At 36.3% G+C, this 22,500-nt stretch overlaps 1 protein-coding gene across 4 annotated transcripts in view; it reads right to left on the bottom strand.

Annotated features, from left to right (window-relative positions):
- Positions 1–22,500, bottom strand: part of Ent2 (Equilibrative nucleoside transporter 2) — a 911,561-nt gene that overhangs the window by 608,867 nt on the left and 280,194 nt on the right. Inside the window, exon 2 of one of the 4 annotated variants that reach the window (XM_067124916.1) lies at positions 22,182–22,238. The exons of the other annotated variants lie outside the window; for them this stretch is intronic. The gene's annotated coding sequence lies outside the window, so the exon portion shown is untranslated. The remainder of the gene's footprint in view (positions 1–22,181; positions 22,239–22,500) is intronic. 4 annotated transcript variants of the gene reach the window in all.

Below are 22,500 nucleotides of genomic sequence, written 5' to 3'. Positions count from 1 at the left end.
AAAATTTTCGAAATTGAGACATGCCACCTATTGGGCTCGTGAAACACTAATACACAAGTTACTGCAGTTTCAGGATGATTCTTCAATGTTTTATTTAGTGGGTCCCATTCGCAGTATCTGCAAAATCAGTAGTAAGGCAAGAGAGTATCTACCATTTTTCTCAGTTTTGTATTTTTGCAGATACTGCAGTCTTCCATTTTAGGGCAGAATACTGCTCATGGTGTGGGAACAACTCTACCACTAACGTCTGTCACATGTAGGCCTATGGCTCTTAGGCCTAAGCCAGACCTAAGGAGACCAGTAGATGCTAGCAGCTACCCATCTCTATTTAGTAAACCTACCTACAGTGGTGTAGCTGGCATTCCATCACTTGGGGGGCCTAGGTGGGGCCAAGATATTTTTTTCGGGGCCAAAGAAAATTGCACAAAACTAATGTACCAATTCTGTAATTAGTAAAATAGACTAATCTCGAATGTATATATTCATGTGAATGAAGGGAAATAATAGTATTAGTAATTAGGAAACCTGTATTTGAAATTAAAGAGCTCAATTTTCAATTAATTTTCAACTCTTACTGATATGCAAATGTATCAAACACTCTAATGTAAATTTCCTCACAACCTTATATTATTCGACACTAGCCTAATTTCTATCAACAAATTTTAGTTTTCGACTACAGTTTGGCTACAAAGGGAATTTCAACTGGGGGGGGTGTGCCAGTGGGGTGCCAAGCATCTGACTGTGGGCGGGGGGGCATGGACCCCCTTGCTCCCCATAACGACGCCACTGCCTACCTATTTCATAGTGAACATAATGCCAGGACCGCTAATGAGTTAAAACATTCAACAACAGCACTTTCCACAATAATACTCATTATAAAATATAAATACATAAATGCATATGTATAACTACGGCAAACCTTAAATAAAACACAAAGGCAATTTCCGCTACGTAATATACGCACACATACTCAGGAATCCCCTTCTTGGAAGTCAGCATGCAAGCATTTCCTGTTCCTCTCAAATTATTCCCGCACCTTTTCACCTGCCGTGAGAGTTCATGATATGGTATGATTAGTACATGTACACGAATGTATATATTTCAAGAAGATTGTATATTACGTTGGTTCGTATTGTGTGTATGTATATATATATATATATATATATATATATATATATATATATATATATATATATATATATATATATATATATATATATATATATATATATATATATATATATATATGACTTCTTATCACATCACCGTGCTTCATATACAATCAGTAATATACAAACGTCCTTTAATATCCAATTCGCTCTACCAATCATTAAGAAATAATATATTTTCATATATGTTTCCGAAGGGGAATTTTTAGTTGATAATAAGTTCGTCGTCCTATGGGCTCGAACCAACGAAGGACAAGAACTCAGGACTACAGTGGACGCCTTAACCCACACGGCCAGCAAGTGTGGTAACATATATGAAAAGATATTATTTCCGAGGTAGAGCGAAAGGACGTTTGTAGCTTACTGATTATATATATATATATATATATATATATATATATATATATATATATATATATATATATATATATATATAATACACAGTATTACGAGAGAATGCGAGAGAAGCACAGGTGCACTGAAACCGTACGAACTTGAAAACAATACGCAATATATAAAAACTGCGAACGAGAGAATTGTAAATAAAAATCTTTAGTGTAAGCCGGTTTTACCGTTGTACATGATACCCTACATTGTTGCTCGACCAACTGAAAGTTGTATTACGAATATAGATTTAATAACTCTGCGTGATAAAAAAAAAATGAAATAGAAAACGGTACACGAAAAATGCTTTTAAAAATGTATGATGAATGCATACTATTAATCATTATTATTTTTCACTGGGATGAGATGAGAATCATGATGTATGAATCATATACATTATACATTACGGTTATTCATGAAGAGCCATAAAATCTGCTTATTTTTCACCCATGAATAATTATACAAAACATATTTGCTTTGATGCCTTAAATGGTGCAATTAGGACATACTTTTATGCTCATTAATACAAAGTAATATGATCCAGTGTTCCCAAGAGTTGCAGGTTTTTTTCATTCGAAATATCAACTATAAGCAAAGACCTCTTCAACCCATTTCACGAAAATGCAAAGACACATTCAAGCCATTTCAAGAAAATGCAAAGACATCTACAAGCCATTTTAGGAAAATTCAAAGACTTCTTCAAGCCATTTCAAGAAAATGCAAAGACATCTTCAAGCCATTTCAAGAAAATGCAAAGACATCTTCAAGCCATTTCAGGATAATGCAAAGACATCTTCAATCCGTTTCAAGAAAATGCAAAGACATCTTCAAGCCATTTCAGGATAATGCCAAGACATCTTCAAGCCATTTCAAGAAAATGCAATGACATCATCAAGCCATTTCAAGGAAATGCAAAAGACATCTTCAAACCATTTTAGGAAAAAGACATTTCTATCAAGAAAATGCAATCTTCGAGCCATTTCAAGGAAAATGCCCTTTCAAAGAAAATGCAAAGCCATCTTCAGCCATTTCCCATTTCAAGAAAATGCAAAGCCATCTTCAAGCCATTTCAAGAAAATGCAAAGACACAACATTCAAGAAAATCAAGCCATCTTCGAGCCATTTCAAGAAAATGCAAAGACACAATCAAGCCCTTTCAAGAAAATGCAAAGCCATCTTCGAGCCATTTCAAGAAAATGCAAAGACACATTCAAGCCCTTTCAAGAAAATGCAAAGATACATTCAAGCCCTTTCAAGAAAATGCAGACACATTCAAGCCATTTCAGGAAAATGCAAAGACATCTACAAGCCATTTCAGGAAAATGCAAAGACATCTCCAAGCCATTTCAAGAAAATGCAAAGACACCTTCAACCCATTTCAGGAAAATGCAAAGACATCTTCAAGCAACTCGAGCAAAAAGCAAAGACATCTTCAGCCCACTTCAGGGAAATCCTTCATTCGCCATTACTAGGAAGATCCGCAAATCAATCGCTTTTGACAGTATCTTGTAACCTCCCACCAAGAAACATTAAATCTTTTATCGATCCGAAGGTCAGAACCTGAGGATACTAAGTGTGATATCTCGTTAAAGTAAAACATGCGCCGAAGTTTCTTCGGCGCAATCGAAGCACGATCATGACTAACTTTAACCTTAGATAAAATAAAAACTACTGAGGCCAGAGGGCTGCAGTTTGGTATGTTTGATGATTGGAGGGTGGATGATCAACATACCAATTTGTATCCCTCTAGCCTCAGTAGTTTTTAAGATCTGAGGGCGGACAAAAAAAAATTACGGACAGAAAAAGTGCGGACGGACAGACAAAGCCGGCACAATAGTTTTCTTTTACAGAAAACTAAAACAAAATAATCACGCAATGATATACTATTAGCAAAGATTTCATGACAATATAACCTGTGGAGAAGAAATCCACAATGGTGTTGATGTAAATATATATTAGAAATATATATATACATGTTTGTGTATATATTTCTAATATAAATATAAATTGTAATATATCAACCTCGCTGCTAATTGCTTTATCATTATTATTATTATTATTATTATTATTATTATTATTATTATTATTTAAGACAACTTGGAGAATTAACAAAGTGAAACCTTCAGACCAATTCCCCCTGGCCATCACAAAAAAGGTCTTTCCCCCGAGCTGTAGTTTTTTGCAAATACAACGACAAAAAAATACTGCAGACCACCGGAAACTGGCCACCAATACGTGCTCAATTATCACCGAAGAATTACGAGAGGGTTTTACGATGATTGAGAGCCGCAGACGTCATCCCACAGCTAATATCGTCCAACTTACTCTGCCAATCACGTTTCTGTCACAACTCTTTATTCTTAAAAGTTACAACACTTTGTCCAACTTACTCTGCCAATCACGCCTCTGTCACAACTCTGAATTCTTAAAAGTTACAATACTTGCAAAAGGAATTATGTCTAAGAACGTTTACTGTTAAGTGTCTATGGCCATTAAGATAGATAGACATAATACAGAATTTAGGCCCAAAGGCCAAGCACTGGGACCAATAAGGTCATTCAGCGCTGAAACGGAAATTGACAGTAAGACGTTTGAAAGGTGTAACTTGAGGAAAACCTCAAACCAGTTGTACTATGAATCAATTGTTAGGAGAAGGTGGAAAGTAAGATGGAAGAAAGAGAATATGAAAGGAACGAAAGGGGATGCAGCTAGGGGCCTTAGGCACGCCTGCAAAGAACCTTAAGTAATGCCTACAGTGCACCGCATGAGGTGCACTGTCGGCACTGTCCCCCACCTACGGAGTCCTTTCTATCCAAAACATGATCTATTTTCCTTCACTAAACCTCTTATTACATTATTAAGTCGTGCACTTCGCTTATTCTCGCTTCCTTTGGCGTTATGTCGACAAGCATTACCTGGTGATTCGGTGACTCCGTCCTTGAACTCTTCATACTCCGGTCCACTACTCCCTCCCACTCCGCCGTCCCGTCTCAGTGCATTCAACAAGATTTTAGTTTTTTTTTTTTCTGTACTCGCCTTCACCCTACCCATAATTCTGATTTCTTTCTTATAAAACTCACTGGTTTTACTTATAACCATTGCCGCATTTTAGTTTTCTGGAAAACTTTTTCTGTCCGCCCTCAGATCTTAAAAACTACTGAGGCTAGAGGGTTGCAAACTGGTATGTTGATCATCCGCCGTCCAATCATCGAACATACCAAATTGCAGCCCTGTAGCCTCAGTAGCTTTTATTTTATTCAAGGTTAAAGTCAGCCATGATCATGCTTCTGAAAACGATATTGGATAGGCCGTCATCAGGCCGTGGTTGAAGTTTCATGGGCATCGGCCCATGCAGTATTATACCGAGACCACTGAAAGATAGATCTAGTTTCGGTGGCCTTGATTATACGCTGCAGTGGCTGTACAGAAAACTCGATTGGGCCAAAGAAACTTCGGTACATTTTTTACTTGTTTAATACTTCTCCAGCTAAAACTATCTTAATTCACTTTAATCTAAATCAAGTTAACAGTTCGTTAACATAACGCCAGTCACTTCTCTTCTCATTAACGACATCAACGTGCGCTTTCATCTGCACTGGAATGCCTGCAACCTAATAATGAACTCTTTCCATCACTTCGTTTTCCAATCACACTCACAAATTCATTCCTGCTCTCTGCATTAATCTTCTGAATTTCAGGTGTATCGGGTTTTTTTTTTTTTTTCTGTTCCCACATATTTATTTATTTATCACATTTTCACGTAACTTCTTTCTCCATCTCTGAAGGCTGACTTCCCTTCGTAGCCCTCTTGGTTTTTCTGCTCAAGATTTAAACAAAGAAAGAGAGAGACAATACTCTTCATTGGAGACTTTGTGTTCCCCCAGTCAAGACAATATCAGAGCCATTCTCACAACACTATCAATTCTCATGCACTCCAAGAACTCCAACTTTATCCATTATGTGATCTCTTTAATATACTTTACATTCAAATCACTCAGCACAACCGTTCTTTCTTCTTGATACCCAATAAAACAGATTAAAAAAAATTCTCTGTTTTATTTTAAGTCTTCTTCATTTCCAGATCATAATTAAAAACTCAAATCACCATTCACATCACTCAGCACAACCCACCTTTCTTCTTGATACCCAATAAAACAGATTAAAAAAATCCTTCAAATCCCTGTTTCATTTTCAATCTTCTTCATTTCTGGATCACTCAGAGAAAATCCTTCAAATCTCTGTTTTATTTTCAGTGTTCTTCATTTGTAGATCATAATTAAAAACTCAAATCACCATCACATCACTCAGCACAACCATGCTCTCTTCTTGATACCCAATAAAACACTGATTCAAACAACCCTAGAAACCTGTTTTATTTTCAGTCTTCATTTCTAGACAACAATTACGCACTCAAATCACCATTCACATCACTCAGCACAACCACCCTTTTTTTCTTAATACCCAATATCATAAAACAAATTAAAAAAATCTTCAAACCTCTGTTTTATTTTCAATCCTCTCCATTTCTAGACCATTAAGCACTCACACCAACACTTCTATTTCTCCTGCTACACTCAACATCAGCAACACGATCCAACGACTAACACATTTACGATCCTTCACATATCAGCGCAGCGTTCCTAACACAACAAGAGCTACCCCACTTCCCTTGTCCAGCATCTTTCAGCAAAACCTGACAATATCGCTTTCCCAGTCGCGGACACCCAGCCTTCTCTGGTAAAAAACACATCTGTAATACAGTTCACTTTGGCACCACATTTCGGTATATTAAAAATCCAAGGTTTATGTGGTGTTGTTAAGCCACCTTCTAAAGATGAGAACATAATTGTTATTATTACTAATTATTATTATTATTATTATTATTATTATTATTATTATTATTATTATTATTATTATTATTATTCACAATCTGCACAAGCGCCAGGCTAATGGCCATGAACTTGCACAAGTTTCCATAGAACAGAAGGCTCTGTGGAGGATAAATATGGACCACATTTAATATATTACAATAACAATACAGACAGATCTAAACCTCTAAACAATAAGACTTTATGAAACTGAACACACATACCTAACACCATTAAAATAAGTAAATAAATAAAGAAAGTATCAGTAAACAACGGAACTCAAACCTAAGACTGTGGAAGGCCATGGTCAAGAGGCAATGTTGAACAAGAGTTACAAACACTGGTTTTACGATCAACAGCCAACGAAAGATGACTACATGAGACACACCAACTGAGATAACACAACATCACAGATGCACCAGTCAATGGAACAAAAAATTAAAAAAATGGAACAACGGGATGCTGACGGCCACCAGACCATTGCGGGAAAAAAACTTTGAGTGATCAGAGAATATAGCAATGTGGGTGCCCCCACCCCCGCCCACACCACTTCATCTGATACGCCGTTTGATTTTTTAGACTCTGGTTTCTTATTTTTTATTTATTTTATTTTTTTTTTGCCAATTGCATTATTTGGTTTTATTCTATACCAGGCAGCTGAGGTACTTGTTTATGATAATAGGGTTTATGTAAACAATATACGGAATTGAAATAGGCATACGCAAAGCATCTATTACCTGAAAATTAAAATCTGAGAGAGAGAGAGAGAGAGAGAGAGAGAGAGAGAGAGAGAGAGAGAGAGAGAGAGAGAGATAGATATATATATATATATATATATATATATATATATATATATATATATATATATATATATATATTACATTTTTTTTTTTTTACATATATATAAAATGTAAATATGTATATATATACATACATACATATATACATGAGACTTTTTGCCATCCTTCTTCTTAGATAGCAATTCCAACTCCCCCTCTTCTCAGATAGTTATATATATATATATATATATATATATATATATATATATATATATATATATATATATATATATATATATATTTTAGATGTTTATGAGCAGCCTAGATAGAAAGGAATTCAAGGTTATAGCTGTATTCCTATCGAGGGGTTGGTTTAAAAAGATTGAAGATTCAAGTTTAGAAGCATTACATCTGAATTGTAGAAGGGCTCGAACTGAGTCATATTTGAGAGAGAGAGAGAGAGAGAGAGAGAGAGAGAGAGAGAGAGAGAGAGAGAGAGAGAGAGAGAGAGAGAGAGACAAATGACTTCACACTTGCTTCATTTCTAGAGTCGAGAGTTTGACGCCGACGAGAGAGAGAGAGAGAGAGAGAGAGAGAGAGAGAGAGAGAGAGAGAGAGAGAGACACACTCTCTCTCAGAAATGGTTTTACACTTGATTTCTAGGGTCCTGAGTTTGACTTGCCATAAAACAGGTAATGTCTTCTCGTCGGCGTCAAACTCAAACTCGACTCTAGAAATGAAGCAAGTGTAAACATTTCTCTCTCTCTCTCTCTCTCTCTCTCTCTCTCTCTCTCTCTCTCTCTCTCTCTCTCTCGTCAAACTCTCGACTCTAGAAATCAGTGTGAAGTCATTTCTCTCTCTCTCTCTCTCTCTCAATTGGGCAGAATGGAAAATGATTCAGCACAATCATTTGATGTAAACAAAAATATATATAAAAAAAGAAACGTAGTTGAAAAAAATATTCCAATTCATAAACAACATTGAATTACCGATAATGAAAGGTGACACTTTCCCGAATTAAAAAAAAAAAAAAAGTAAAAAAAGGCGCCGAAGTTTCTTCGGCGCAATCGAGTTTTCTGTACAGCCGACACAGCGTATAGTCAATGCCACCGAAAATAGATATGATATATCTTTCTTTTGGTGGTCTCGGTATAATGCTGTATGAGCCGCGGCCCATGAAACTTTAACCACCCGGTGTTTTATTACGAATGTGACGAACATAAAGACATAGAGATATTGCTTCATATATAGTATAGACTATTATTATTATTATTATTATTATTATTATTATTATTATTATTATTATTATTATTATTGTATGCGATGAAAAAAAGTGTTATACTTATATTTGTGTTTAAAAGTGTCCTCGTAATATCACGACGCTGTGTACATCCTACTCCCCCCCCCCCTTCCCCATCCACGCCCCCCCCCCTTCCAACTAATCCTGGGGCGATGCAAGCAATCATCGGTCTCATTTCGGGGGTCCTCTTTGCTTCCGACGGAGTCGAGTCACTCGGCCTTAAAACCAATCTGTCAAACGTTCCCCCCCGAATTCCCGAAATTCCTAAAACTAATCCCCTTCTCTAACCCCTAACAACCACCCCCTCTCTCTCTCTCTCTCTCTCTCTCTCTCTCTCTCTCTCTCTCTCTCTCTCTCTCTCTCTCTCAGCCCCCTCCAGCCCCCGTCTTTAAAGCCGAGGCAGAATGCATTTGCCGACTAAGCGGATGCCCCGAATGTTCTACTTGGCATTGGCCCTCGATCTAATTGCACAGCTCTCGATAAGTCCCTCGTAGCTTCCCAATTAGAATTTCTAATTGACGTATGAATCTTGGAAATAATAATAATAATAATAATAATAATAATAATAATAAAATAATAATAATAATAATAATAATAATAATAATAATAATAAAAATAATAATAATAATAATAATAATAAATAATTTTGCTTTTTAGATAAGTGATTGTAACAGGAACACCAATATCGATGATAAATGATAATAATAACAAATACAGTGTCGTATAATAATAATAATAATAATAAAATAATAATAATAATAATAATAATAATAATAATAATAATAATAATAATAATAATAATAATAATAGTAAATGTTTTAGCTTTCGTTTCACTACAATAAGTGATGATAACAGGAACAGCAACAATGATGATAAATGGCAACAGTGATAAATACAGCGCTGTAAATTGATAATAAAATAGTTAAAATAAAATTATTTTTAAATGGTTCTGACTTCTCCCTCTACTAAAGGCATGTCAAACATGGTGTTTAAACAACCCCCCCCCCCTCCACTCATTTCAACGTCGAGATATCACAGGGATTTGGTGAGACAAGAACCATGTGAATGAGGAGTCACGTAAGCACCGAGAGAGAGAGAGAGAGAGAGAGAGAGAGAGAGAGAGAGAGAGAGAGAGAGAGAGAGAGAGAGAGAGAGAATAGAATTCAGAATGACCTAATCCGGAACTGAAAGTTAATCAGGTGCGTATAGTCTTTGAAATGAGAGAGAGAGAGAGAGAGAGAGAGAGAGAGAGAGAGAGAGAGAGAGAGAGAGAGAGAGAGAGAGAGAGTTCAGAATGACCTAATCACATAGGAACTGAAAGATAATCAGTTAAGTATAGTCTTTGGAATGAGAGAGAGAGAGAGAGAGAGAGAGAGAGAGAGAGAGAGAGAGAGAGAGAGAGAGAGAGAATAGAATTCAGAATGCCCTAATCGGAACTGAAAGATAATCAGCGTATAGTCTTGAAATGATATAAGAGAGACGAGAGAGAGAGAGAGAGAGAGAGTTCAGAATGACCTAATCACATAGGAACTGAAAGATAATCAGTTAAGTATAGTCTTTGGAAGAGAGAGAGAGAGAGAGAGAGAGAGAGAGAATAGAATTCAGAATGACCTAATCCGGAACTGAAAGATAATCAGGTGCGTATAGTCTTTGAAATGAGAGAGAGAGAGAGAGAGAGAGAGAGAGAGAGAGAGAGAGAGAGAGAGAGAGAGAGAGAGAGTTCAGAATGACCTAATCACAGAAAGATAATCAGTTAATATAGTCTTTGGAATGAGAGAGAGAGAGAGAGAGAGAGAGAGAGAGAGAGAGAAGTGAAAGATAATCAGGAATGACCTAATAGAACTTTGATAATCATGTATAGTCTTTGAAATGAGAGAGAGAGAGAGAGAGAGAGAGAGAGAGAGAGAGAGAGAGAGAGAGAGAGAGAGAGAGTTCAGAATGACCTAATCACATAGGAACTGAAAGATAATCAGTTAAGTATAATCTTTGGAATGAGAGAGAGAGAGAGAGAGAGAGAGAGAGAGAGAGAGAGAGAGAGAGAGAGAGAGAGAGAGAGAGAGAGAGAGAGAGAGAGAGAGAATTCAGAATGACCTAATCCGGAACTGAAAGATAATCAGGTGCGTATAGTCTTTGGAATGTGAGAGAGAGAGAGAGAGAGAGAGAGAGAGAGAGAGAGAGAGAGAGAGAGAGAGAGAGAGAGAGATTCAAAATAGCCCATTCATATAGGAACTGAAAAATAGTACTCGTAATCAGCTACGTATAGTCTTTCGAATGAGAGAGAGAGAGAGAGAGAGAGAGAGAGAGAGAGAGAGATTCAGAATGACCTAATCATATCGGAACTGAAAGATAATCAGGTGCGTATAGTCTTTGGAATGAGAGAGAGAGAGAGAGAGAGAGAGAGAGAGAGAGAGAGAGAGAGACTGTTGGAGTGGTCCACTCCGGGTTGCAATTAATTTCGGGTTGATGGAATGATGGATCGGTTCTGTTTCAACCGCGCCGTGGAGACGTGGGAAATGGATGCCTCCACAAATATGGCGCAATACCTCAGTAATTAACGTCGAATGACCAAAGGCTTTCCTTCTCACAAATAATAAATAACACCAAGGAACTCTTCACAGGTCAGAGAATGGTCGGAATGAATCGTCCCGTTCTTGGCAAAGAATCGAATATACATTTTTCTTCGATTTTGTGAGCTATCTGCATCGACGGTGATTTCTCACTGTCTTTCCCGTTTCAGCTAAGTATCAAGTGTATCTCTTTCACCTTACCTATTTTAGAAGTCTTGTACAGCTGAAACTATCTAGAAATTAAGTAAGATTTGGGAACACACAAATACGGAGCTGAAACTGTCCTCAAGAAGTGAGGTTGGCAAACTCACATACAGAGCTCTAACTGTCTTGGAGGTTCCTATACAGAACTGAAACTGTTCTGGTTGAGGAAGTCTTATTACAGAGCTGAATCTGGCTCCAACAAATACGGTTTGGACACTGACATCCAACCCTGAAACTTTCGTTACATAGACGTTGATGGGGAACAACTGTATTAAAGAGATAAAACCTCCTTAATAAATAAGGCTAGGGAACTCATTCAGAACTGAAACCGTCCTAAATGAATAATGGTAGGAAATTAGTTTATCGAAAGCTATGTAAGTATATGCAGTATCCAAAGAAGCAGACGATGAGAATTTCAAATTTCCCAAATCCTAGTTGTCACTTTCAGAAAATCGAACTCCATTTTTTCTACTAAAAGTAAATGAAGAGAGATTAGCAAAGTTAGCCAATCTAAAAGACAATAAGCCCAGTGAAAGTGATTTCGTCATTAAGAAAGTTCTCAATCCTGAGTCGAGAAAATTGCATGCGTTAAACTTGGGCAATAAAGTTGCGGTTGAATTCTTGACCATTTCTAACAGAGGAAGCCCGAGAATCAAAGGATCTTTCACGCAAGGCCGCCAAGAAAAGAAAGCAAGGGCTCTCATGAGTACCAATTTCAAGAGGTGCCCCCCCCCCCATCCAACCCAACCCCAACCCAAAACTAAACCCACCCACCCCAAACCACGCCTACATGAAAATAAAAAATATTAAGCAAATTACGACGTTAAAGAATAATGACGACTTTGGCGATCTGAAAATAGCGAATAATTCAGAAATATAATGACCGCAATTTACTTTCCTGTATCTGAAATTGACATTTCAGCTTCAGAGGCAAAAAGAACCGATCTAGCAGAAACTGCTTAGCGGACCTTGAAGATCAGAGGTAAATATAGGTCAGTTGATTTATATGAGAGCCCAAAGGGGCAAAATCATAAAATAATAACAAAATGCTTCTAGTAAAATCACTGCTTATGATGCTAAAGAACGCATATAAAAAGTACTCCCCTGTATGGGTGGCCTCGTGATCTCTGCCAGGTAATCAGATCCCAGGTTGCTTGACTAAGTAAGTAACTATCTACATTTACCCCTACCAAGGTCAAGAATCATCTTTCTGCTTTTTTTCTCTCCTCTCTCTCTCTCTCTCTCTCTCTCTCTCTCTCTCTCTAATACACACTTCCTCTGGGCTTGGTCCCTTCATTTGATCAATTTCTCTTTTCCACTTTTCCATTCAATACTATAAACCTCTCTCTCTCTCTCTCTCTCTCTCTCTCTCTCTCTCTCTCTCTCTCTCTCTCTCTCACACAGACTTACTCTGGGTTCGGTCCCTTTGTTTCACAATTTTCCTTTCTTTTCCTCTTTTCCATTAAATATTATAGCCTCCTCTCTCTCTCTCTCTCTCTCTCTCTCTCTCTCTCTCTCTCTCTCTCTCTCTCTCTCTCTCTCTCTCATACATACTTTCTCTGGGTTCGGTCCATTTATTTGATCTTTTTTTTTTTCCTCTTTTCCATTCAATACTATAGCTTCCCCCATCTCTCTCTCTCTCTCACTTCCTCTGGGTTTGGTCCCTTCGTCTGATCACTGTCCCTTTTTTTCCTCTCTCTTTCAGGTCTGGTTTATCTAAGGGGACTAAACAAGCAATGTAACAAAATTAGCCCACTGTGACTTTCCGGAATATATATATATATATATAGCTAATAAAAAAATAGATGAATCAGCCTCAGTAAATTTACAGACTATAAAACGATGAGTCGAATGTGTAGAAAATATCTTACATACAGTACCAACCTCAGTAAATTTACAGACTATAAAACAATGAATAGAATGTGTCGAAAATATTTAACAGTACTGACTTTACATGAGATGCCCATTTTAATACTAAAAATGGTGTAAACATCATTACAATAAAGAGTACACATTGTCATCCTCCAGCATCATACTTTAGTGAAAATGAACATTAGAAATGCAAATGAACGAGAACTGCTTCACATGAAATTGCACGCATTCGAAACGATCAGTAACTGACCATGATACCGAGCCAGGGACTTTTCATCGCCCTGGGCGAGACGCGAACCCGCTACCTCTGAATGGCGGCCCACGACACAAACCACTATACCAGCGAACCAACTCAATTGTCAATCGACAATAATTGACAAAAGGAGAGAATAAAACGATACTGATTCGATACGAAATCCCGACACTTTCTCAGGAATAAAATTATAGGAAGAGTTCCTGAATATTATATACACTGTAGCTGCTGGGACACCTAAAACGCATTAGGACCTTATGGAATCAGTGATGAATTGGATTTATATTTTACGTTCAAAGTTCATTTTAATGAAGTTTCATCGTATCCAAAATTTCAAAATGAATAAGGTTAGCTAATATTCTTTTATGGAGAGAGAGAGAGAGAGAGAGAGAGAGAGAGAGAGAGAGAGAGAGAGAGAGAGAGAGAGAGAGAGAGAGAGCACACAAAAATATATATACATATATATATATGATTATAATCGGGTCTGATATACAAAATCAGGTGTAAGAGTGATTATAAGCAAATGTACATATTTGTGTATATCTAAATAATATATATATATATATATATATATATATATATATATATATATATATATATGTTTGTAAATATCTATATAATTAATATATATATATATATATATATATATATATATATATATACAATACAAAAAAAATATATATATATATATATATATATATATATATGTATATATATACATACACATATATAAAAGAGAGAGAGAGAGAGAGAGAGAGAGAGAGAGAGAGAGAGAGAGAGAGAGAGAGAGAGAGAGAGAGGAAACAATACTGAATTCAAGAGATTCTGAATAATACAGCTGTCAGCACAGCCAAAGCCCATTAAGGCTATCTTGAATAATCAATGGGTTTTACGCTCCGAACTCTTAATAAAAACGGAAAATGGTTTTTTTGTCCAGCAATCTCCCTCCACCAAGAGATGCGCATTGTTCTCTGAAAAGTACAAAACTGACAGTTTCCAAATGCGCTGAGTACAGAATCATGTCCACTTGTCAAAAGATGATTTCATGTATAAAGGGTGTGCAACTTTTTTTTTTTTTTGGGGGGCAGGAAGATATTTTAATATGTTACTTCACAAACATTTTCATACTTTGGGAATCTTATACTGATAGTTTTTGTTATTTGATATAGAACGAAGAAATGGCAAAAGCTCTTACGTACTTATACATATAAATTATAAATATATATATATATATATATATATATATATATATATATATATATATATATATATATATATATATATATATATATATATATATATAAGTTTATAAACATAGTTTGTTTACAAACGTATTTGGTTCATTACCCAGAGAGAGAGAGAGAGAGAGAGAGAGAGAGAGAGAGAGAGAGAGAGAGAGAGAGAGAGAGAATTTTATTTCTACTCATGTATGTGTATATATATATCATATGTATATACTGTATATATTATATATTATATATTATATATAACATCTCTCTCTCTCTCTCTCTCTCCCTCTCAACTGTTACCATACGAAAAAAAATTGTAAAAAAAATTTTACAAATTGTAAAAAACAATTTTACAAATTGTAAAAAAAAATTGTAAAAAAAGTATAAACTAAAGAAGAACCACGTGTGATTCCCAAACGTCACACACACACACACACACACACGTATATTTGCTTTTCCCTTCCTCTTTCATCTTTGACTCTTTATCAGAACCACTACTTTTACAGCATCCTGTCTTTGACACCTAAAAAAAAGGACTTATCTCCCACAGACTTGAGCCTGACCCCGTGGGGCTACCAGCTGTGGGCTCAACATTTTTTTCGTTTTTTTTTAAGGAAAATAATCTTTCGCATTTGCCAAACCTCATTTCCTCTTGGAGGAAAGGAGAGGAAAGAAAAAAAAAAAAACATTTTGGTCAGACTGACTTTATAAAATTAGGGAACGTACAGAGGATATCAAAAGGATACAAGAATGTTTAGATAAGCACACTTTTTTTTTTGTATTTGTCAAATCTTATTCCAAAAGGATACATGAACTTTTAGCTAAGCAAACTTTTTTTTTTTCTTGTATTTGTCAAATCTTATTCCAATGGGATACAAAAACATTTAGGTTAGCACATTTCTTTTTTGTATTTGTCAAATCTTATTCGAAAAGGATACAAGAACGTTTAGCTAAGCACAATTTTGTTTTTATTTGTCAAATCTTATTCCTCTTGGAGGAAAGGAAAGGAAAAAAACAACATTTTGGTCAGCCTGACTTTATATTAAACCATGAAACATATAATAAAGGTTATCACAACAGGAAACAAGAACGTTTACAGAGAACCAAACGTTTTTTTGGCCACTATTACGCAACTGTTCGTAACTTATTTCATTGCTTAAGCAACTCGACGCAGTTCTTGGGGACCTTCTTCTTCTTCTTCTTCTTCTTCTTCTTCTTCTTCTTCTTCTTCTTCTTCTTCTTCTTCTTCTTCTTCTTCTTCTTCTTCTTCTTCTTCTTCTTCTTCTTCTTCTTCTCTCTGTTACAGTTAGTGTTTATCCTCTATTTTTCTCTATTGCACAAGTGGGTATGCTCTCTTCCAGGTGCCTTAATTTAAAAACAACCCTTAGGTTTGAATTGAACTGAATATAGAATTTAGGCCAAAGGCCAAGCACTGGGACCCACGAGGTCATTCAGCCCTGAAACGGAAACTGACAGCAAAAGGTTTGAAAGGTGTAACAGGAGGAAAACCTCAAAGCAGTTCCACTATGAATCAATTGTCAAGAAAGGGTGGATAGCAAGATGAAAGAAAGTTAATATGAATGGACGTACAGTAAAAGGAATGAGAGAGGATGCAGCTAGGGGTCGAAGGAACGCTGCAAAGAACCTTCAGAAATGCCTACAGTGCACCAAACGAGGCGCACTGACGGCACTAACCCCCCTACGGGGAGAACAGCATTCTAAAGTACCGCTTCCGATGTTGAGCGGCGAGTCTAACTAATATGTCTGAAGGGGTGACAGATTCAGAGAACGGTTGTGTGGGAATTATTTACCATTGCACGCTGCCTCCCAGGAATGCCGACTTTTCCCACGAATTTTCCGCCTTCCCACGCCCACCCCGCTGTCTCTTCCGCCAACAAAGTTAGGCAGGACTTTTTTAGGAAGTAATTACACGATGTAATTACATTCAGATGACGTCCTTGCAATAGGCATAAACAGACATTATGTATATATATATGAATATATATATATATATATATATATTATATATAACAATATATGTATACATATCTTTACATACACTATACACCTCTCTCTCTCTCTCTTTCTATATGTATATATATATATATATATACATGTATATTTTATATATATATATATATATATATATATATATATATATATATATATATATATATATATATATATATATATATATATATATATATATATTTATAATAAACTTTTCACTGGTCTGAAATTGCCAGACAGAAAATATCCTATGCAATTTCATTCACTTGCAACGCACCAAAAATAGCATTAAATATTTCCTCCCCTGCAATTTTTAGGAAACACCTCCATAGTACAGTAGTTGCTGTAATTACCTGCCAATTTTGTACTGGACACATCGCCCATCCAGAATCCACAACCGCCAGTTCCTTCCGCTCTCCAAGTCAAGCCTTAGACAGTCTTACCAACTCTCCTATCAGCTGATGGAATGGAATGGAACAGATTATGAAATTTTGGCTCAAGGCCAAGCACTGGGACCTATGAGGTCATTCAGCGCTGAAAGGGAAACTGACAGTGAAAAGGTTGGAAAGGCGTAACAGAAAGAAAACCTCGCAATTGCACAGTGAAACAATTGTTAGGAGGCGATGGAAAGTCTAAGATGGAAGTAAGAGAATATGAAAGGAGGTACAGTAAAAGGAATGAGAGGAGTTGCAGCTAGGGTCCGAAGGGACGCTGCAAAAGACCCTTAGGTAAAGCCTACAGTGCACCTCACGATGGAAGAAAGAGAATATGAACGGAGGTACAGTAAAAGAAATGAAAAGGGTTGCAGTTAGGGTCCGAAGGGACGCCTTAAAGAACCTTAGGTAAAGCCTACAGTGCACCCCCTCGCCCCCGCCCCCCCGTGAGATGCACTGACGGCCGTACCCTTCCCCTACAGGACCTATCAGCTGATGGAAGCCACCTTTAATGGCAATTTCCCTTGACCATTACAAACTCTCCTACGCCGTTCCGCTCCACCAGCGCTTCTTTCCTGGATTCCTCTCAACGATAAATTTCCAGGCATTCCAGAGTATTTTCCAGCTAGGCGAGATGCCGGCTGATGCAGCTTCCCTAATTAAAAAGCATCAATCGCAGTCGGCTCTTCCGGCAATTACTTAAACAGCGCGCGACTTGAGAACATTTTTCAGGATACCAACTCCACTCAAAAACCTCTGGAAAAAGGTGAATGAAGTTCAAGTTAGAGAGCTGGTGGGTTTAACTGAACCGCAGTCGAAACATAAGATAAATACTAACTCAAAAGCACAAAACATAAATATTATAAATAAATAAATATATATATATATATATATATATAAATATATATATAAATATATATATATATATATATATATATATATATATATATATATATATATACATAAATATAATCATGAAGCTACAAATGTCGTTTAATACCCAATTCACGCTACTTCGGGAATATCCCCGATGGGGAATTATCACCGAAGGGGATTTTTTTGAGTGATCAATGGATCGGTACCGCCGGGTCTCGATCCCTCGACGCAGTACCTTCCAACGACTCCATTCGACGGTCAAACCATATATATATGAACTCACAACAGAGCAAAACTAATCCCAATACTGAAAAGAAAATGAGCTGATAAGTCAAAGGACTTTTGACATAAACTAAAAATACCACTCATAGCAAAGCCAAAAAAGGTTCGCACGAAAAGAAGGAACTGATGCTAAGTAAAAAACACACACAAGTTCTGCTCAACAAATCTCTCTTCTTAGGAGATGAGTTGCCTAGGCCTTCATGAGATCTCTGCGAAGCTTTACGCCACTTATCGACATAATTACAGAAGTACATATATGTGTAATTGTAATAGCCACAATGCCCTCTTAACTTCTCGAATTCTTTGCGCTTTTTGGATACGCTTGTCACTACAAAGCCTTAAGAGCCAAGTGCCACAACAAAGCCTTAAGATCCAAGTGCAAGAAATTTGAAGTAGTTATGATGTCCGGTAGCGGGAAACGAACCCCGTCCTATAATCACAGCGATCGCGCTGTCGACCTGACCACGATAATTTATAATATGCAACAGTGGTTTGAGAGATGAACAACGTCCGTCTACTAACTAGCATCTTGAAGGTTCTTCCGGATAGTCTGAAATGTCACTGACAGTGACAGACAGTGACCTTGAATTCCCACTGAAAGTTGATGTTCAACACAAAGAGGTCCACGCAGAACAAACTACGGATGTCATTTATGGAAAATAAAGTCACAACTGCTAATGAAGAACTAGTTTGTGACACTGAAAAGATGAAAAACTACGAGAATTCTTTCGAAGGCCTTTTGTTGCAAAAAGGTCATTCAACGAAGTTCAACACCCAGTTTAGCCTCTTAATTCACGAAGCCCTTTTTCAAAGCGGACTGGAATGGCTCTTATCTCGCGGTTTTTAGATTCCCAGAATTCCTCGTTAAAATAAAAGCACTTTATCTCTTTGTTTGAATTCTTTAATGCGTTCATGGAGAAACTTCGTCTTTCAACTTAATGAAAGCCATTCATATACTAGGTTCTTTCTTCTTATTCTAGACTGAAGGGAGTTTAATGATATATTATTAGTTATATTTCATTCATGATTTGCTTTCATAATTAATAAGTGCAATAAAAGCATCGTCTGTCGAAGAATGAGGCATTAAGCATCTGGGGACTCTCTCTCTCTCTCTCTCTCTCTCTCTCTCTCTCTCTCTCTCTCTCTCTCTCTCTCTCTCTCTCTCTCTATATATATATATATATATATATATATATATATATATATATATATATATTTATATATATACATATATATACACAAAAGATTAATATATATATATATATAATATATATATATAATATATATATAATATTATATAATATATATATAAATATATACATATCTATATATATATATATATATATATATATATATATATATATATATATATATATATATATATATATATATATATATATATATATATATATATATATATATATATATATATATATATATATATATATATATATATATATATATATATATATATATATATATAATGACAGCTATCTTCCTGCTTGCCGAATACCTCCACACCATAATCACAAATCAGCGCAATCACCCTAACTCCCCACTTGCATACTTTATTCATTTTCTCCGCCTCCCTAATCGTTCTTTTCCCGCAGCACCTCTGAAGTATAATGCTAAGTCATCGCCCTCTCGATCACTCCATACAAATCCTTCTTTCTTCTCTCTCTCCCTCACTCCTGCCCTTCTGAATAAAGAAGAGCCTGCAATTCAATGCGTCCACTTCATCTTCTTCTTCTTCTTCTTTGTTCTTCACCTTCTTCTTCTTATGTTCTTCTGTTTCTTCTTCTTCTGCTTCCCCTTATTGTTCTTCCTCTTCTTAATCTATTCTTCTTCTTCTTCTTCCCCTTTTTCTTTTTCTTCTTCTTCTGCTTATTCCTCTGCTTCCCCTTCTTCTCTTCTTTTTCCTATTCCTCAACTTCTTCTTCTTCCATTCTTCTTCTACTTCTTCTTTTTCTTATTCCCCTTCTTGCTCTTCTTCTTCTCCCCTTCTTCTTCTTCTCCTTCTTCTTCCCCTTCTTCTTCTTTTTTCCTTCACCTTCTTTTCTTCTTCTTCTTTTTTCCTTCACCTTCTTCTTCTTCTCTGTCCTCCGTCCTTCCCTCTATCTCCTCTTACAGTCCCGAAACGAGACAGCTTTAAGTGTTTCCTTTCATCTCTCGCGTTTCCGAGAATTGTTTCCTCTCTCATACATTCTAGGACATTATCTTTCTTTTTTGTTGTAAACCAATAAATCTATCGATTCTTGTTGGTAACCAAAAAAATAGGAGGCTATTTTTTTAGTTTTCTGTAAAAAAAATTGAGATGAGATTGTATGTCCGTCCGCACTTTGTCTGTCCGCCCTCAGATCTTAAAACTACTGAGGATAGAGGGCTGCAAATTGGTATGTTGATCATCCACCCTCCAATCATCAAACGTACCAAATTGCAGCCCTCTGCCGTCGACAGTTTTTATCTAAGCTCAAAATTAGCCATGATCGAGCGTCTGGCACCGTTATGGATGCCAAAATACATATGCCATCACCGGGCCGTGGCTGAAAGTTTCATGGGCTGCGGCTGAGAGTTTCATACAGCATTATACGCTGTACAGAAAACTCGATTCTTTGGCTTTTTTTACTTTTTTTGTAGACCAATAAATCTACTGAGGCCAGAGGGCTGCAAATTGGTATGTTGATCATCCACCCTCCAATCATCAAACATACCAAATTGCAGCCCTCTAGCCTCATTAGGTTCTTATTTTATTTAAGGTTAAAGTTAGCCATAATCATGCGTCTGGCACCCATTGGCTGAAAGTTTCATGGGCCGCGGCTGAGAGTTTCATGGGCCGTGGCTGAGAGTTTCATACAGCATTATACGCTATACAGAAAACTCGATTTTCGGAATATTTTTTACCTTTATTTATTATTATTATTATTATTATTATTATTATTATTATTATTATTTTTTTTTGCAGATTAACAAATATTTTTGCAGACCAACAAATCTATCGGTTTTTTTTCAATCGAAGAAATAAATGGGATTCAGTGCATTCATTTCAGAGCTGGAATTCACTAGTAATGCCAGATGTCTCTCAGATCTGACAGCCTGTCTAGAAATTGTCAGAAACGCAAAAGGGTTCAAATATCTTCCTAAATATGAGGACAAGGACTCCCACGGCCGTAAATGAATCTCAGACTATTATTTAGAAGTATAAAATTAACGAGTGAAAAAGAGGGTTTACTCTGTTATTGCAGAGTACAATGAACTCACAGGATCTTGACGTACTTCCTATCCTTTCAAACTTGTCAGGTGAGGACTACCTCGTCGAGGGCGTCACAAATTTGGAGGTACATATTTTGACTGAGTAAAGAAGACTCAAGTTTTTCCTCTTCCGCCTCTTTTCCTCTCTCTCTCCAGTCTAGCGGCGATCCACAACAGACGACCAACAACTAGGTACATTATTCACTACTTAGGTTAAGATATGCATACTGAATTTTATTGAACAGAAAGGAATCGAATTTAGAATTTAGGCCAAAGGCCGAGCACTGGGAGCTATGAGGTCATTCAGCGCTGAAACGGAAATTGACAGTGAAAGGTTTGAAAGGTGTAACAGGAGGAAAACCTCAAAGCATTTGCACTCTGAAACAATTGTTAGGAGAGGGTGGAAAGTAAGATGGAAAAAAAAGAGAATGTGAAAGGAGGTAGAGTAAAAGGAACGAAAGGGGTTGCAGGGCCCAAATTTCTTTAATTAAATACTTTGAAATTTAATAAAAAATAAATCATGTATTTTTCACTTTTTTTTTCATAAATAGCAATGGAAAAAATATCTATGGCTGAAAATATATCCCAATCTCATCAGGCATAAAAGAAAGGAATCAGTAATGTACACATAAAGGAAAGGAGAGAGAGAGAGAGAGAGAGAGAGAGAGAGAGAGAGAGAGAATCACCCAGGCAGGCATTCATTACCTTACGACAGTTTCTGCTTTTTCATGTAACTGCGGATGACAGGTCGACCTCACTAACCTGAAAGAGAGAAAATAAAAATAGCTTTAGACTTTTTGTCAAAAAAAAATATGAACAACGAATAATAATTTGTACACAAAACCCATCCGCTGGAAACAAAACCTTGGTGGGTGCGAGTATATAAATATATAAATATATATATATATATATATATATATATATATATATATATATATATATATATATACAGGTATATATATAAATATATATATAAACATAATTTGCATACAAATCAGATGTTACCTATAAAACAGTCGTGAAA

Source organism: Macrobrachium rosenbergii, chromosome 22 (assembly GCF_040412425.1).
Source record: "Macrobrachium rosenbergii isolate ZJJX-2024 chromosome 22, ASM4041242v1, whole genome shotgun sequence".
In the NCBI taxonomy this organism is placed as follows: domain Eukaryota; kingdom Metazoa; phylum Arthropoda; class Malacostraca; order Decapoda; family Palaemonidae; genus Macrobrachium; species Macrobrachium rosenbergii.
The sequence above is the reverse complement of the archived record's forward strand: the minus strand, read 5'-3'. Positions and strand labels throughout refer to the sequence as shown.